Below are 20,164 nucleotides of genomic sequence, written 5' to 3' on the forward strand. Positions count from 1 at the left end.
GATTACATTGGACCTGCAGGTGTGTTGGGGTTAATAAATTGGTGAAAGAGGTGTTTTTTGTATTATTTGTGTTTTTTTACTTTCACTTACAGATTAATGGTGCGGGTGTCATAGACACCTGTGCCATCGTTAATCTAGGGTTTAGTAGCAGCTGTGCGCTGTTATTAACCCTTATTACCCCGATTGCCACCGCACCAGGGCATTCTGGAAGAGCCAGGTAAAGCGCTGGGCTTATCACATCTAATGGATGCGACAATTCCGGGTGGCTGAAGGCTGATATTTTTTGGCTGGGTCTCTCCAGCCTGAGAATACCAGCCCCCAGCTGTGGGGCTTTTCTTGGCTGGATATCAAAATTGGGGGGGAACCACCTGCTGGTTTAAAAAAACCCAAAAAACTGCCGCATGCGGTTCCTCTTCTTTTGATACACAGCCAAGATAAGCGCAGGGCTGGGGCTGTAGCCACGGGCTTTATCTGTGCTGGGTATCACAATACCGGGTGGACCCTGCACCAATTGTTTTATTTTTTTATCCCACAATATTGACGGTAGATGCTAGAGTGTATGGGCTCCTTACATGAAGACGTCATTTCAACAAGCCTTTATAACATGATAGGGGCATGTTCAAAATGTCATCCGATGTTACCAGCCAGAATAAACATTCTTTTTCTAAGTCCAGATAGTGGAGTGCAGGAGGGGGGCAAAGCCCGCCTTGAATGATTATGGGGGACAAGAGGAAACATCACCATGCCAACTAACCAAGCTAGTCACGACCTCTAACCTAGGCTCATGGTAGATGCTAGAGTGTATGGGCTCCATCAGTTACACTGCTTTCCTTGGGCACCAGCAGTCCTGGCGCATGTGATTGAATGCAGTCAGCTGATACTCTGACACTCAGAGTGAAGACATGTCTGACTGCACGTCTGACTGTAATTAGTAGCCCAAGCAGTGAATGCGGGGCCTGGGAGCAGTGTACAACCATGCCGAAGCCTTGGTAAGTCCACCGCGCACGCTCTACTACCATTTTTAATCTCCGGATTCTGCTTCCGATAGACTTATATGGGGGGCGGATTCCGGACCAAATCCAGATTTTTTGCTTTTTAAAAAGAGAGCAGGTCCGCCCAGCTCTAATCTTAATCCGCTAGGCGTGCACCATGTACATTGTGTATAGCCTGCTATCACAGTCATTATATAATAGCTGGAAAAAATGGAGAAAACAATTTGTTTGCCTTTCCTTTTCCATTATTATAATGTATGGAATGGTAATGCCTAAATAAGGCAGTGAGAGCAGGAGAATGTGCATGATACCCTACATACTAAGTTGCTTCCTAATTTATTATATCATTAAAAAATATTTCCAACTGTTATTTGTCAACTTTCCCAACAACACATATGCAAAAGTCTTCATAGCTGTTTGTTTGGATTGGGCATAACACTATAGAACATGTATTTTAATTTAAAATGCAAAAATATTTGTCTCTTAAAAATGAACCTTAGACCTTGGAGTTTTGCTTCCCTGTGTATGCATCTTACACATGTCATTCACAAAACCATAGCATTTTTCTTATAATAAAGTTACCAGACACTTAACCCCTTAACGATCACAGGCCGTACTGGTACGTCCAAAGACATCATAGTGTAATCACCTGTGGCTGCTACGAGCAGCCAGTGGTGATCCATACACATATCTGCTGATTTGTACAGCAGACATGTGTGTATCTAAGGCACGGGTGGATCCACGATCCACCCATGCCTGTTAACTCCTTAAAGGGGTGGTTCACCCATATTTTTTATTGTCTAGTTCGATATTATATTGAGAAACAATGTTTCTCTCAAATACCTTGTGTTAGCAATAGTGCCTGTGAGAGGCGCTATTGCAGACCGCTGTTCCTGCTCCAGTGATGTCCCCGTCAAGTGCTGCACACGTCACATCCGTGCAGCCGGCTGCATTCTTCCACACTCACTGAGCTGTGAGCGGTGTTTCACCGCTATCACAGCCCATCTGCTCCTCCCTCCTCCCCCACAGTAGAACGCTGCAAGCAAGAGACGCGACGCGCTGTGCTGTGAGGGAGGAGGGAGGGGGAGCAGGGAGCAGATGGGCTCAGAATGCAGCCAGCTGCACGGATGAGACATGTGCAGCACTTGACGGGGACGTCACTGGAGCGGGAACAGCGGTCTGCAATAGCGCCTCTCACAGGCACTCTTGCCAACACAAGGTATTTGAGAGAAACATTGTTTCTCAATATAATATCGAACTAGACAATAAAAAATATGGGTGAACAACCCTTTTAAATCACGCTGTCAAAATGTGACAGCGCATTTCAAATGCCCGTCGCAGTAAATGTTCATTCACCCGGCTTCATCGGTGGCGCCGTGACGTGATCACTGTGAGCTGATGGTTGCCATGGTAGCACAGGGTCATGTGATGACTCCTGTAGCTCACATGACTCACTTCCTGTTTGACCTGGCCGAGTGCTGCCTGTTACAAGACATGACCATTTGTGGTGATCTCAGCTGTGTAGCTGTGATCAACAGAAATGAATGAGTGTTTAGACTGCTGATCCTTAGAGTCCCCTAGTGGGACTAGTAAAATAAAAAAAAGTAAAAGAAAATGTTCTAAAAAATTGAAAAAAATCTAAAAGTTCAAAGTTCATCCGCCTTTCGCCCCATTGAATAATAAAGGGTTAAAAAAATAAAAAATATGCACACATTTGGTATTGCCGTGTTCAGAAATGCCCGATCTATCAAAATATAAAATCAATTAATCTGATCAGTAAATGACGTAACGGAACAAATATTCCAAATGCTAAAATTACGTTTTTTGGTTGCCACAAGTTTTGTATAAAATGCAATAACAGGCGATTAAAACGTACCATCTGCGCAGTAGTGGTACCAATAAAAACATTGTCTCAAGACGCAATAAATGAGCCATCACTGAGCCATAGATCCCGAAAAATGAGAGCGCTACGGTCGCGAAAATGGAGCAAAAAGTGAGCCACTTTTTTGGACAAACTTCTGATTATATTTTAACCCCTTAGAGAAAAGTAAATCTATACATATTTGGGGTCTACGAACTTGTATTGACCTGAGGCGTCAACTGACACAACAGTTTTACTATATGGTGAATATGGTGATAAAATATCCCCAAAACAATCATGCAATGCACTTTTTTTGCAATTTTTCCGCACTTGGAATTTTTTTGCCGTTTTTCAGTACACTAAATGGTAAAACTTATGGTTTCATTTAAAAGTGCAACTTGTTCTGCAAAAAATAAGCCCTCATATGGCAAGATTGATGGAAAAATTAAAAAAGTTACGGCTCTCGGAAGAAGGAAGCAAAAAAAACAAAAAAAAAAATGAAAAAACGGAAAATTGGCCGGGGGTGAAGGGGTTAAAGGAGTTGGACACTATTTGTATAATCCCTCCATAAATGCTGTAACCCGCCCAGGATTTCTCCAGCATGGACATTATAGAAAGTAGGACATTTTAGAAATTAGGAATCCAGTAGATCATCATGTGAGATGTTTCTATGCACTATACACTCCTGTCAGTCACTTTGGTCGTACTTTATTAAGCAATGCTGCCACATCATGGACCGCACATACACACTCATCTTTACTAGATAGAGATTTAATTCAAAGCAGCACTTGTAATCTGATGAATGTCCAGCTGTAAAATCCACCCACACAATATTTTGTCACCCTAAAAATCAAGTAATACTGATTAATTTATTGTCTTGGCGTATTCCATATAATGACAATTATTGATTTGTAATTTGTAAGTAATATAGTTCCTTTGTGAAGGGGATGTATGTCGTGAATTCCCAGAAAATGTAAAGTGTCATGTAAATTGTGCATGTGCGCACATCACATGTGTTTTTTAACTTGCGGATTTTCCACATTTAATGAAATTCTATGGGTAAAATCCCCACATAAAACTGGTAAAGAGAAATGAACTGGTTGCGGATTTCAAACAAGCATCGGAGGTGTGTTTATACTTCATAAAAAAGAACAGTAGGCGTGAGATTTCTATAAATCCCATCCCCTTTCCAATGAAAATATTCAGCATCAAAAACTCTTTGTGGGAAATTAACTTAAATGACATAGGTAACAAGGAGGGCATATCAGAGTAAGGCCTCTGCCACACTCACGTGAAAATCACGCACGTGCCGAGAGTCACGTATTTCCCCTGCGTGTTGCGTGCAGGTAAGTACGTGTCTCTGGTACGTCCGGGCCACGTGTGTTCTACGTGTGCTATCCGCGATAGCACACGTAGAACCGGTAATTTACATTCTCACCAGGTCCTTCCTGCTGTCCGCGCTGCTGTCCGTGGTGCTGATCCTCGGTCTCCAGCCCTGCCGTCTCCCCGCTGCTGCTGCTGCCAGGCAGTGAAGTGAATATTAAATGAGAATAATGAGCGGCGGTCGGCAGCAAGAGGCAGCAGCGGCAGAGACAGGAGGGCTGGAGAAGGGTTAATGTTTTTTTTTTTTCAGTGATACGTGTGTTTTCTCCGGCGCGTGTCACACGGGACCGCATCCACACTACACCCGTGTGATACGGGTGCGGGCCGTGTGACACCCGTGCTGCGGGAAAAAACACTGACATGTCAGCGCTTTGAAAAACGCACACACGTACAAATGCACACGGACACACGTTCCATGTGGTTTTACGTGTGTGTGCCTGCTACAATAGGGTAGCATTGCTTAACGTGTCTCCGTGCCACCGGTACGTGTAAAAAATGACAAACACGTGCCGGCGGCACGGATGTGTGTCGCAGGCCTAATAGAAGCAGAGATGATGCAGCTGCTTTTCAGTAAGTGTTTTTATCTCATTATTGGGGTGGATTTACAGCTGCAGTGCACAGAACTGCTGTATAATGTAAACCCATGCTTATGCTGCTATTTACCTTCTGTTACATACAGCGGGTAAAATAAGTATTGAATTCTTCACCAATTTTCTAAGTAAATATATTTTTAATGCGGTCATTGACATAAATTTCTCACCAGATGTTGGTAACAACCCATCCAATCTACACAGACAAAGAAATAAAACCATAGATGTCCATAAATTAAGTTTAGTGTAATAATGATAAATGAGACAGGGAAAAAATATTGGACATGTTTACTGAATATTTAATAATTTTTACAAAAGCCTTTGTTGGTGATGACAGCTTCAAGACGCTTCCTGTGTGGAGAAACTAGTCGCATACATTGCTCAGGTGGGATTTTGGCCCATTATTTTGCTGAAATGTCCAACCTTGTCTTATTCTTTATCATCCTGGGAGATAGCAGCAGATTTTTATCAAGAATGTCTCAGTACATTTGTCTATTCATCTTTGTTTCATTTATTTGACGTATGACAGTGCCATATTCTGAGAAACGTCCCAAACCATGATGTTTCCACCTCCAAACATCACTTTTGGTATGGTGTTTTTGGGGTGGTATACAGTGCCTTTTGGCCTCCACGCATGTTGCGTATTATGGCATCCAAACAGTTCAATTTTGGTCTTAACTAACCAGGCCATATTCTCCCAGTATTTCACAGGCTTGTCTAAATGTTGTTGAGCAAACTTTAAAAGCACTTGAATATGCTTGGAGACTGAGTGCATTACTTATTGTTTTAGTTGAAACAATTCCACCTGTTGATTCCAGTTACTTCTGTAGCTCTCCACACATAGCTCTTCTGTAGCTCTTGGACAACTCTTCTGATAATTCTTTTCACTCTTCTGTCTGAAATCTTGTGGGGAGCACCTGGTTGTGGCCAGTTTATTGTGAAATGATGTTCTTTCTACCCCAGGAATATAGCCCCAACAATGCTCACTGGAACCTTGAGTAGCTTAGAAATCATTCTGTAACCAATGCCATCAATATGTTATTGTAACAATAATGTCAACAATAAGGTTTTATAGGCCATCAGTTAAACCAGCTGATATACAGTAGTTTCTCCCTAAGTGGCAGCATTGCTTTCTAGTTACTAATAGATGTCAGCTGGTGTCATTACTTTCCTAGGTTCTTTGCACCTCTCTTTATTAATGTGTTTATTACTTTTTCCCTGTGTCATCTCTCATTATTAGATATAACTTAGTTTTTGGACATCTATGGTTTCTTTTTCTTTGCCTTTGTAAATTGGATGGGCTGTTTCTCTGGTGAGAAATAGAGATGAGCAAACCTCTAGAGGATCAAGTTCGGTTCGGTTTGTCGAACGGAGTCCGCGTTCGAGTTTGGTTCGGCGAGCCGTTCGACGAACCTCTCGAACCACATTGAAACCAATGGGAGGCAATCACAAACACATAAAAATTAAAAATGTACACATACAGTTAATAAACATTGCCATAACACTTACCTGTCCCCGCGATGCGTCCTGCACTCTGTCTCCTGCCGCTTTTCCTTCCGATAATCGCTGCGTCCTCCCAGTAACCAGCACTGATGATAGGACCTATCGTGACGTCAAAATAGCCAAGTGACCAGTCATGTGTCTATTATCTCATTGGCTACAGACTGGTCACATGGCTTTGACGTCATGCTAGGTCCTGTCAGTGCATCTCTCCAGTACGCGGTGATCGTTTGTGTATCTCCGTGTACCGGCGACATGCTCTGGCACACGGTCGACTCCCCATTCTGCTTCCCTGTTCCGTTATTCACCAGCTGCCACAGCCGGTCAATAACGGAGATCACCGTTGCTATAGCAACGCGCCTGTCAGCGGTGACATCAACGCTTACAGCATGCAGTGGCACCGGGAATCACGTGATCGGAGCACCGTTGCTATGGTAACCCGTCTGTCAGCGGTGACGTCACCGCTTACAGCCAGCAGCACTGATCACTCGCGGAGTGACAAGACTGCATGGGAGCAGCAGCGTCTTTCTCCCATGCAGTGCTGCTGATGTAGCATAGCTGCATGGATTGAAAGAGAAAGAAGACAGAAGACCATGGATCGTGGAGGGATGCGAGGGAGTAATAAACATGGAGTCTCTCAGTGTGTTTGTGTATTTATTTCTATTAAAGTATTTTTTCTCTGTGTGGTGTGTTTTTTTTTAACCCTTTATTGTAGATTCTTAATGGCTGGGTCAAACTTGTCTGACATTAAGAATCTCTGGCTTAATACTAGCTAGTAAAACAAAGCTAGTATTAACTCATTATTACCCAGCGAGCCACCCGGCTTCAGGGCAGCTGGAAGAGTTGGATACAGCGCCAGATGATGGCGCTTCTATGAAAGCGCCATTTTTTGGGGCGGCTGCGGACTGCAATTCGCAGCAGAGGCACCCAGAAATCTCCGGCTAACCTGTGCTGCGGATCCAATCCCCAGCTGCCTAGTTGTATCTGGCTGGACACAAAAATGGGGCGAAGCCCACGTCGTTTTTTTTTTTTAATTATTGCATGAAATTCATGAAATAATTAAAAAAAGGGCTTCCCTAGATTTTTAGTTCCCAGCCAGGTACAAATAGGCAGCTGGGGGTTGGGGACAGCCGTACCTACCTGCTGTACCTGGCTAGCATACAAAAATATGGCGAAGCTCATGTCTTTTTTTTGTAGTTTTTTGGCAAAAAAAATAAAAATGCTTCCCTGGATTTTCCATTGCCAGTGAAGGTAACACCAAGTAGTGGGGGTTAGCAGCCAGTAGCTGCTTGGATTACCCTTAGCTAGCAATACAAAAAATGCAGTGGGAGCCCATTTATATTTTTTTTTAATTATTTATTTAAATAACTAAAAAAAAAAGGGCTTCCCTGTATTTTGATTGCCTGACATCACAGTGCTGTAAAAATAAATCATTAAAAAAAATTATGTAGAGCTCCGCGGTATTTTTGATTCTCAGCGCAGATAAAGCAGACAGCCCCAAATTGGATCACCAGCCAAGGTAAAGCGGACAGCAGCTGTGGTCTGGTATTCTCAGGGTGGGAAGGTCCATAGTTATTGGCCTTTCACAGCCTAAAAATAGAAGGCTGCAGGCACCCCAGAAGTGGCGCATCCACTAGATGCGCCAATCCTGGCGCTTCACCCCAGCTCATCCTGTGCCCTGGTGTGGTGGCAAACGGGGTAATAAATGGGGTTGATACTAGCTGTAAGGTCACCTGACATCAAGCCCAGCAGTTTGTGATGTCATGGCGTCTATCAGATACCCGACATCACAAACTGTCAGTACTAACAAAACAAATAGACAAAAAGAATGTATTTGAAAAAACACTCCCCAAAACATTCCCTCTTTCACCAGTTTATTATAAGGAAAAAAAATAAGGGGGTCCCATGACGACTCTGGACGTCTAGAATATGGGGGGACACACTCAGGGAACGTATCCCCCATTTTCTAGCAGTGCAGATCCTCCATGTGAGGAGTATGGGTGCAATGAATCTGCACCCACTCTCACCGGGTCCACAGCAGCAGAGTCCATGTCGTAACTGTTGCTACCAAAGTTGCAATGCCCTGCTCATGAGGTAATGGCATGCCTAATCAGGAGAACTATTCTACATTTCCAAATATTGGTATTTGCTGATATTATTGCTATTCCACCTACTATATATTGGGGATAGGATCTTGGAGATGGAATACCCTTTTAAGTCCAGTTATCCAGCTGAATGAATACCAAACAACAGAGCTTGCTATTTAGATGTGTTTTCTTGTGACGTATAACGGACTCACATGTTTGGTAGTCATTCAGCAGGGCAACTATAAAATCAAATTCCTCCATTTGGAAATGTAGTATAGCTCTCCTGATCAACTATGTTCCTTACCTCATGAGCAGGGCATTGCAATAGCTTACAGATGCATGGTTACCACCACTCACTGTGTCTGAACACAGGAAGCTGAGCTGACAGCCACTCTGTGCATGCGGCAGCGTCTATTGTGAAGGAGGGGGCTACGGGGGATCAACGCTGCACAGGTACCGTGGGACACCGGGGAACACCGGTGGGGTTATAGGCGGTGACCTGGCAGGGCCTGGGGAGGAGTTTTCTGTCGCATGTGTCATGGCACATGCGACAGAAATCAGAGGAGTAGGGTGAATGCAGCTGGCGCGCTGCTGTGCGCGCGGCCATCTGGGATTTCCGTGAGGGGGTCGGGGGGGGCACTTTGGCGACACCAGGGGACCAGAGGGGACCGGGGAGGAGATTTATCTCCCATCTGACATGTTTGTTCATGCCAGATGGGAGATAAATAATTTTTTACCGGCGCTGTCATTTATTGTAACGTGATCATCGGTATATGGTGTATACCTGTGATCACGTGAGCGGGGACCTGAAAAACCGGCCTGAATCATGATCTCCAGGGTCTCAGCTACCCCCTGAAATCCCGGAGATTTTCTGATGCTGGGGGGCGCTATTCACTTATTTCTGCCTGCTGTTTATAAACAGCAGATCAGAATAAGGCTACATTCACACGACCGATCCGTTTTTGCGGTCTGCAAAAAATGGTCCGTTTTTTTCATGGGTGCATCCGTGTGGCATCCGTTTCCGTTCCGTATACGGTCCGTATGTCATCCGTTTGTCATCCGTGTGCCTTCCGTTTTTTTGCGTACTGCAAAAAAACTAAGGGAGGGAAAATACATAAATTTACCCAGGATCCATAGCTTTATTTTCACCAGGTAAACCAATATACAGTGCCTACAAGTAGTATTCAACCCCCTGCAGATTTAGCAGGTTTACACATTCGGAATTAACTTGGCATTGTGACATTTGGACTGTAGATCAGCCTGGATGTGTGAAATGCACTGCAGCAAAAAAGAATGTTATTTCTTTATTTGGTTTCTTTTTAAATGGTGAAAAGTTTATTCAGAGGGTCATTTATTATTCAACCCCTCAAACCACAAGAATTCTGTTTGGTTCCCCTAAAGTATTAAGAAGTATTTCAGGCACAAAGAACAATGAGCTTCACATGTTTGCATTAATTATCTCTTTTTCCAGCCTTTTCTGACTAATTAAGACCCTCCCCAAATTTGTGAACAGCACTCATACTTGGTCAACATGGGAAAGACAAAGGAGCATTCCAAGGCCATCAGAGACAAGATCATGGAGGGTCACAAGGCTGGCAAGGGGTACAAAACCCTTTCCAAGGAGTTGGGCCTACCTGTCTCCACTGTTGGGAGCATCATCCGGAAGTGGAAGGCTTATGGAACTACTGTTAGCCTTCCACGTCCTGGACAGCCTTTGAAAGTTTCCACCCGTGCCGAGGCCAGGCTTGTCCGAAGAGTCAAGTCTAACCCAAGGACAACAAGGAAGGAGCTCCGGGTAGATCTCATGGCAGTGGGGACATTGGTTTCAGTCAATTCCATAAGTAACGTACTCCACCGCAATGGTCTCCGTTCCAGACGAGCCCGTAAGGTACCTTTACTTTCAAAGCGTCATGTCAAGGCTCGTCTACAGTTTGCTCATGATCACTTGGAGGACTCTGAAACAGACTGGTTCAAGGTTCTCTGGTCTGATGAGACCAAGATCGAGATCTTTGGTGCCAACCACACACGTGACGTTTGGAGACTGGATGGCACTGCATACGACCCCAAGAATACCATCCCTACAGTCAAGCATGGTGGTGGCAGCATCATGCTGTGGGGCTGTTTCTCAGCCAAGGGGCCTGGCCATCTGGTCCGCATCCATGGGAAGATGGATAGCACGGCCTACCTGGAGATTTTGGCCAAGAACCTCCGCTCCTCCATCAAGGATCTTAAGATGGGTCGTCATTTCATCTTCCAACAAGACAACGACCCAAAGCACACAGCCAAGAAAACCAAGGCCTGGTTCAAGAGGGAAAAAATCAAGGTGTTGCAGTGGCCTAGTCAGTCTCCTGACCTTAACCCAATTGAAGACTTGTGGAACGAGCTCAAGATTAAAGTCCACATGAGACACCCAAAGAACCTAGATAACTTGGAGAAGATCTGCATGGAGGAGTGGGCCAAGATAACTCCAGAGACCAGTGCCGGCCTGATCAGGTCTTATAAAAGACGATTATTAGCTGTAATTGCAAACAAGGGTTATTCCACAAAATATTAAACCTAGGGGTTGAATAATAATTGACCCACACTTTTATGTTTAAAATTTATTAAAATTTAACTGAGCAACATAACTTGTTGGTTTGTAAGATTTATGCATCTGTTAATAAATCCTGCTCTTGTTTGAAGTTTGCAGGCTCTAACTTATTTGCATCTTATCAAACCTGTTAAATCTGCAGGGGGTTGAATACTACTTGTAGGCACTGTAACTGCACAAAATTTAGAAATAAACATTTCTGACATGCAAAAACAAAACCCCAAAAAATGAGTGACCAATATAGCCACCTTTCTTTATGATGACACTCAACAGCCTACCATTCATAGATTCTGTCAGTTGCTTGATCTGTTTACGATCAACATTGCGTGCAGCAGCCGCCAAAGCCACCACAGCCTCCCAGAAACTGTTCCGAGAGGTGTACTGTTTTCCCTCCCTATAGATCTCACATTTTATGAGGGACCACAGGTTCTCTATGGGGTTAAGATCAGGTGAACAAGGGGGCCATGTCATTATTTTTTATCTTTTAGACCTTTATTGGCCAGCCACGCTGTGGAGTATTAGGATGCATGTGATGGAGCATTGACCTGCATGAAAATCATGTTTTTCTTGAACGATACTGACTTCTTCCTGTACCACTGCTTGAAGAAGTTGTCTTCCAGAAACTGGCAGTAGGTCTGGGAGTTGAGCTTCACTCCATCCTCAACCCGAAAAGGTCCCACAAGTTCATCTTTGATGATACCAGCCCATACCAGTACTCCACCTCCACCTTGCTGGCGTCTGAGTTGGAGTGGAGCTTTCTGCCCTTTACTGATCCAGCCTCTGGCCCATCAAGAGTCACTCTCATTTCATCAGTCCATAAAACCTTTGAAAAATCAGTTTTAAGATGTTTCTAGGCCCAGTCTTGACGTTTTATCTTATGTTTCTTGTTCAAAGGGGGTCGTTTTTCAGCCTTCCTTACCTTGGACATGTCCCTGAGTATGGCACACCTTGTGCTTTTTGATACTCCAGTAACGTTGCAGTTCTGAAAGATGGCCAAACTGGTGGCAAATGGAATCTTGGCAGCTTCACGCTTGATTTTCCTCAATTCATGGGCAGTAATTTTGCGCCTTTTTTGCCCAACACGCTTCTTGCCACCCTGTTGGCTATTTGCCATGAAACACTTGATTGTTTGGTGATCACACTTCAAAAGTTTGGCAATTTTAAGACTGCTGCATCCCTCTGCAAGACATCTCACAATTTTGGACTTTCAGAGCCCATCAAATCTTTCTTCTGACCCATTTTGCCAAATGAAAGGAAGTTGCCTAATAATTAAGCACACCTTATATAGGGTGTTGATGTCATTACACCACACCCCTCCTCATTACAGAGATGCATATCACCTGATTTACTTAATTGGTAGTTGGCTCTCAAGCCTATACAGCTTGGAGTAGGACATGTATAAAAAGTATCATGTGATCAAAATACTCATTTTGTTGAGGAGAGCCATAAGATGAAATACTAAATTAACCTCTGGACATAGAGCACTGTGATAAGTGTATTCAATGAAATCGATTCTCTATACATAAGCCAGGTTTTCAGATATAACTAAGATGGCCACCGATGACATCACAGACCCTACTATCAGCATGGATCCACCAGATGACGACAGACCCTCCCCATCAGCATCACCATGGATCCATGCAATGATGTCATAGACCCGCCTACGATGACGCCCACCAATTAGCTCATGGACTAAAACATTGGTCAACCCACTGACCAACGGACACATCCAAGTATGCTCACTGTTGAGCCGACTATGCCCCTTTCCAAGGTTATATAAAGGCATGCTTTTGAATAAATCAGGCAGAGTCCGGGCCGACTTTTGATGAGGAAAGATGAATATCCGACTGTATGTATGATCTCATTTTTCAAGCATGCACTTGCTCTACACTAATTACTAAAATACTAAAATACTGCTGATATCTCTGGCGTTAACAATTGTCTTAGCGAACAAAAGAAACTGCGGTCCAAATTGGAACATGCCAGATTCTTCTGTTCATCTGGACCCCATACACATTAGGCTGTCAGCCGGGCCTGTCTATATTCACTGGTTCAACAAATGTTAGTATTATTTGTATAGGGGCCTTTACAATGATCATAAACATGTAAACTATTATTTAGTATATTATCTACATTTACTATAACTGTCTAGAGTGGTAATGTGGAGATATGGTAATAGGTTTACTTGCTCACCGCAGCTAACACGTTGCGGCGTAGTTGTGCAGCTGCTAATTGCCAAACATCTCCACATTTGGGGACTCGAAAACAGCTCTCCATATATTTTTACATGAATGCCTGAAGAAACACGGTATGTACGACATGATCGGTCGGATCCTTCATATGCATAATCCGTCGTGGCTGATCTCAAAGGGATATTCCCGTCTGAGACATTTATGGCACATTCATTTATTCCTCATGATATTTGCCTTCTATATATCAACCTGCAATAGAAGAAGAATCAATATCAGTTGTAGTTTACAGGCTCATTATACCTTGCAGCCATGGTCACTTATTGCCTTGAATACATAAATAATTTGCAGTGACATCACCATTTGAGATATGTCTTTCTCCTAGAGAAAAGGTTAAACACTTCTCCATGTAAGTCATGAATGAGTCAGGAGGGAAGGAGCCGAGCAGTACAGTTCTGGCTCACTCAAACATTTTATTGTCTGTGGGATGTTTCCACAGGATGGGAGGAGCGGGCTCACAGTCGAAGTAAACAGAATCCATCACGGCTTGTTCACGTATTCCAGGGTCAATGTTCTATGGGAGTGTAGCTCGGAGTGCCTGGCACCTGCTGGTGTAAGGAGGTTGGCCAGCAACAATAAACCCACAATCAACCTTGATGACTGTGCTAAGTGCAGACTGTAAATAATAAAACCATTTTTGTTGGAGCTGGGAACGGTGTGTTAGGGTAAACAGAGTGAATTACAACACCCCTTGTACTGCAAACAGGTGGAGGCATGCACTTCTCTTTCCCTTTTCTAGCCCTTTCTTCCTCTTTGGCAGTTACAAAATGCATTCATTTTAATTGAGGTCATTTTACTTTCAATGAAACTCTTCTTGTCAACCTCAGACACTGGATGAAGTGGTGTAGCGAGCATGTTACGAGGGGATTGCAATGTAACATAATTCAGGATCGGGGCTGGATAATAGGATCAGCTTTTCTTTTTATGATGACTAAAGCTAGTGTCACACATAACGACGACGACAACGACGTCGCTGCAACGTCACCATATTCTGTGACGTAGCAGCGACCATAGATGATCGTTAGTAAGCTGTCAAACATGTTAGAAAAAGCAGCGACGGAGCAGCGATCATAGCGACGTCGACGGTCGTTGTGTGGTTTCAGACGTAGCGTAGCGTCGCTGCTGCGGTGTCAAACACAAGGATTATCAGCTTATCAGCATGGCGCAGCGGGATAGCAGCGATCAAAAAATGACTTCGAGCATTCAGGAGCGAGCAACGATTTCGCAGCAGGGGTCTGATCGTTGTTATGTGTCACACACAGCGACGTCGCTGTTGAGGTCGCTGCAACGTCACAGAATATGGTGACGTTGTAGCGACGTCGTTGTCGTCGTCGTTATGTGTGACACCAGCATAAGTGAAGAGACCCCGGAAATATAGATATCAGTCCGAAGTCTCATTCAGACATCAATATAATTTTCTAAATGTCATCGATGTTTTTCATCCGATTTTTATAAGTGTTTAGTCACTGATTTTCACATATGAAAAAATAAGTTGCAAAGCTTCTTCTATTCATTACGATGGAAGGGCCGAGTGAGAAATCAGTTCTTTGTGTGTGAGTGCTAGCTGGGTTTTTCATAGATAGCATTCGTTTCTATAATATTGAATGGGGCCATTCACAAGCTCATGATTTTTTTTTTGTGGACCTAGCGGTTTGTGCAAAAGCACATAGCTATATCTGATATTGATCTGTCAAATCAAAATTGGCAATGCAAGTCTACGGTTTCGTGAAGAAAATTGAGTCTGAAGTGCTGTCCGTTTTTCACGAAATGCTAAATAAGAAAAACTGATGAAACTGAAACCAAACACAGATAAGAATCTGATTAGATTAGGACCATTTTTCTCTTACATGGAAAAGAGAGGTGTGAATGAGCCCTTAATCTTGGACAGCACATTGATTGCACACAGATGTCATGCAAGACCAATAGTCTTGTATGGGTAATTTTGTTCCGTGACTTGGCTCAAAAACAGACATGTCTCCGTGATTTTCTTTTGTGTCCAAAAAAATACTGACATGTCAACCGTTTTATAGATTGCATTGGGTATGTGTGCTAGAACATGTACATAAAAATGTGTTAGGGTGAACACTTAACCAGCGCTCACTCGTGTTGCCTACTGCCTGACCTAATTGGTGTGGATCAAGTCCATGCTTAAGGGACAAAAGGGTCAGATGTGAACTCTCTTCTTGATCAGAGTAAAATGGCACCAAAAGAGCTTTTATAGACATGCGGCATCTTATATAGATCAAGGGCGTAGGCATGTTCGGACATACCCATTGGTCAGTGGGACAATCCATGGGTTAATCAATGGGTGGATCTGTGATGTTGATGGGCAGGTCTATAATGTCATCTGGGTGGATCTGCGATGATGCTGATGGACAGGTCTATGATGTCCTCTGGGTGGATCTGCGGTGATGCTGATGGGAGGGTCTGTGACATCATCGAGGGCCATCTTGGGTTCTCTGATGACGGACTTATGTAAGGCAAATTGACACACTTCCCACAATCCCCTATGTCAAGAGGTTAATCAAGTATTTGATGGAAAGGCCCTCCTCAACAAATGGACATCTGAATCAAGCCCATAAGGGAGTCTGTCAGCCCAAACTGACAGTATAAACTAAGCACATAGCCTTGTAGGCATATAGCTCCTATAAAAGTCGCATCTTTAGTGATCTAGATGTACAAAAACTGAAGTTTAATTAAATATATTAATTAGAGTGCTCAGGGCACCTTTGGTGTGGCTAGGAAGCTCAGTGCACCATTCCGCCCATGGGTTTTGCTCATCCTGCCTCTCTCACTGGTGATTGACAGAAGACAATGCTTACTCCAGGCATACCAATACTGTCAATCACCATTGAGAGAGGCGGGGCGTGTAAAGCCAATGGATGGAGATTCTCTTGGCCATACTAATAGAATGCTGCAATAAATACCCTAATTATCATATTTGATCATACTTCGGTTTCTGCATAATCAAGGCACTAAAGGTGCAATTTTTATAGGTGTTATATATTTTTTGCCTTGTGGCGTTCGTTTATTATTATTATTATTATTATTATTTATTTATAGAGCACCATTAATTCCATGGTGCTGTACATGAGAAGGGGGTTACATACAAAATACGTATACAAGTTACAGTAGACAGACTAGTACAGAGGGAAGAGGGCCCTACCCTTGCGGGCTTACATTCTATAGGATTATGGGGAGGAGACAATAGGTGGGGTGTAGGTCAGGCGGCAGCTCCGCACGGTGGTCGGGCAGCAGCTCCGCACGGTGGTCGGGCGGCAGCGAATTCATTGTAGATTGTAGGCATTTCTGAACAGGTGCGTTTTCAGGTTCCGTTTGAAGTTTGCAAGGGTAGGGGATAGTCTGACGTGTTGAGGCAGCGAGTTTCAGGAGACTGGGGATGCTCGGGAGAAGTCTTGGAGTCGGTTGCGTACTACATTCTTCAACATGCAACGTGATTCAATTATTTTTTTGTCTTTTTTACTCCTTTTTAGAGTAAAAAGTGCATTTTCCACTAAAGTCGCAAAAGTTTTAAAAAGTTGCAATTGATGATTCACACAAAAACCTGTGGAGATCCTAAACCCAACCACAATAACAAAACAGGTGTTCATGTTCACATATAAAATAGACTTAAAAAAAAGATGTATATTGAAAAAAAAAAAGTGCAAGTGAAAAAGGCAAAAATCCCCTAAAACTAGACAAAAAAAAGGCACAAATGCAACTAATCGGGCAATATGTTTGATATAGTTTTCATGGAAAAATAGGGGAACATATATTTATATTAAGTCATTTAAGCAAATGTTGCCTGAACAATAGTGTCCCCAATAAATTCCCATTAATCAGATCAAACTCCTACTTATACTTATTCAGTAATGTGTAACAACACACAATGGAGTAGTTTCAATTCAAACGTTTATTAGACAAAACCATTTTAAAAAAAGGGAAGAGGCACACCACCGTGTGTTTTCCGATTTTGTAACAGTATTATGAAGACAAAGGAGATAACCTCACTATGTGGGGACCAGGATCAAAAACAGTTGCGCATTACACCAAAGTTACATGGGGAGTTTAAGTGCATACAATGAGGTATTTAAAAAGATATCAAATAGATTCCCTCAAGGTGTAAAAGATAATAATAAACCCCCAGCAGTCTGAGTCCAGAGTATCAAAAGATTAAGCTATTCCCTCTGCATACTAGCACTAAGCTATGTCTATCACATGTGACAGGGAAATGGTATTGAAACATCTACTTTCCCAAAAGTTCAGACTGGTGGGGAATTGATCCCGGATCCACGCTCGACGCATGTTTCGGTTGCCTTTTTCAAGGGCCACCACACGTTAATCGGGCAAAATGTGCTTAGATTATGCTTTCAGTTAGGGCTGATAGGCTCCCTTTATACCTTTTTGCAAGGCTTCATGGTGCTAGAATGTCAAAGTCAGTCAAAGGCTCAAAATGAGTTAAATGTCTTGTAAAAATTGTCGTGCCTGCACAGCCGAAGCTATCTCCCCCATCTTGGTTGCCCACTGCTCCATTAGGTACCTCACCTGCACTTGCAGGCGGCAACACATGAGAGCCGTCTGGGCTTCCACCCACGCCGCTGTTCCGGGCGCGGGCTCTGGGAATTCGGGCTTCTCTGATGGGGCGGACATGTTGCAGCTTGTGCTTCCAAGAACCAGACGAGTGGCAGAGTCTTGGAGTCCCTGCCCTTTATCTCCTCAGTCACATGAGGCAGGATCTTCACCCGCGCCCCCCTTGGTCTTTTCGGGGCACTTCACTTGCTTTCTGCACCGCTCTGCTCTCAGGGGACGGGGCTCTAGTTTCGCGCCCTTTCGGCTTGGAAAAGACGACTTGGGCGGGAAACTTTGCGCCACAGGAAGATGACAAGATGGCGGATTCTGCAATTTTTCAATGGGGACTCCGCTGACGATAACTTCAAGGCGCACTTCCACAGGTAAGTGGATGGATTCAATCCTGTTCGTGACGCCAGAAGAGCGTATGTGTACCACCCCGCGGGCTCGGCCGGCTGCTGAGCCACTCGGATCCGTGCTCGTACGGTGGGTGGCTTGAGCTCTTCCACGGACCCGGGGGGGTCACGTCGCTGTGAAAGGGGGTTGGCGCTACACTCTGGGACTTCGGTGGGGAGTTCCACGGCCGGGACCGCGGTGGTTTGTAGGGGATTTAAGTTCGTGACGCCACCCACGGGTTGTGGTGAATAGATGGACACCACCACTGCCGTTGACTAGGCCTCCCGGGGACGATGTTGCGCAGCTTGGTGTTGACCCCTCCATGGGTAGGGGAGTGATTGTCCCGGAGGCCCGAGGGAGGTGCTGAGGCGAGGGGATGGTTGCGTGCTGGGTGCTGGTGCGGTGCGCGGCCCGAAGGCACTGGTGTATTCATTATGATACAACACACCGGAGTCTCTGGTAAACCAAACGGGATGATGAACGGTGCCCGCAGTCGGCTGCAGCTTCCCCTTAACAGGTTGGTGGTTCCGCCTTTCTCCTGCACCTCTTTAATGTGAATGTTATGACTCCTATGCCTAAGCAACGGTAGTCCGCTCCCCGGCTTGCTGTGTGTCGGGAGAGCCCTGTTTGCCCGCAGATGCTGACCCCTTGGGTCTCTATGCCTTGGCGGTGGCTTTACCCTAATAGTTGGGCTGTTGTCTTCAGTCGGGTCTTGTGTGGGAAAGGTCCTAAAGTCCAGTCCTCAATCAGTTGATTCGACTTAGCCTAGTGGCTTCTGGACTTCGTACTGGGTCTGAGTACCCCTCCTGGTGCTCCGGTTTCCAATCGTTTTCCCTACGGTTCCACTGGCTTTAATCCCAGCTCCTGCAGGCGGCCACCACCGTCTGCCTCCTTGCCAGAGGTGACTGGGCTCCAACCCAGACACCTGGTAGACTATGCCAGGCCTGGTCACAGGTCTGCCCTTGGACTTGACTTCTCTCCTACACTGTCAAAGCTCATCTCATGACTAACTGTTTTCCCGCCTCCGGACCTGTGAACTCATCGGTGGGCGGAGCCAACCACCTGGCTCCGCTCCCTGGTGTGGACATCAAACCTGGAGGGTGGTGACAAGGGTTTGTAGGTTGGCTGCTGTCACCTTTCTAAGGGGAGTGGGTGTGTGTACATGGGACTACCTGGGACGACCTGACTAGTCCAGGGCGTCACATAACCAGCAGGCTAGCAGAGATTTAACTCCTTGTAGCCCAATTACTAATGTGTTCACAGCTTGTCGATGCCCAAGCCTGCCTGTGCAACTCAGAAGCATCAGAGAAAGCATAGTATGGAGTGTCAGAGTCTGTAGTGTGAATAGCGTCTCATGCCGCCATGACACTCGGAAACGTTTAGAACCAAACACAGTGTTTTCCTGTCACAGTTACCATAAATTTACCTTATTTCCATTCATGGGGATTGCTTCATTTGGACAACCCCTGTCCATATGCATAATTGGAAGGCATAGAGGGGGATCAATGACTTAAGCTGGTGTCACACATAGCGACGACGACAACGACGTAGCTGCTAAGTCACCATTTTCTGTGACATAGCAGCGACGTCCCGTCGCTGTCTCTGTGTGTGACATCCAGCAATGACCTGGCCCCTGCTGTGAGGTTGCCGGTCATTGCTGAATGTCCTGCTTTATTTTTGGACGTTGCTCTCCCGCTGTGAAGCACACATCGCTGTGTGTGACAGCAAGAGAGCGACGAACTGAAGCGAGCAGGGAGCAGGGAGCCGGCGTCTGGCAGCCTGCGGTAAGCTGTAACCATGGTAAACATCGGGAAACCAAGAAGCCCTTTCCTTGGTTACCCGATTTTTAGCTTAGCTACTAGCGTCCGCCGCTCTCACGCTGCCAGTGCCGGCTCCCCGCATACGTAGCTGGAGTACACATCGGGTAATTACTCCGATGTGTACTCT

Source organism: Anomaloglossus baeobatrachus, chromosome 6 (assembly GCF_048569485.1).
Source record: "Anomaloglossus baeobatrachus isolate aAnoBae1 chromosome 6, aAnoBae1.hap1, whole genome shotgun sequence".
NCBI lineage: Eukaryota > Metazoa > Chordata > Amphibia > Anura > Aromobatidae > Anomaloglossus > Anomaloglossus baeobatrachus.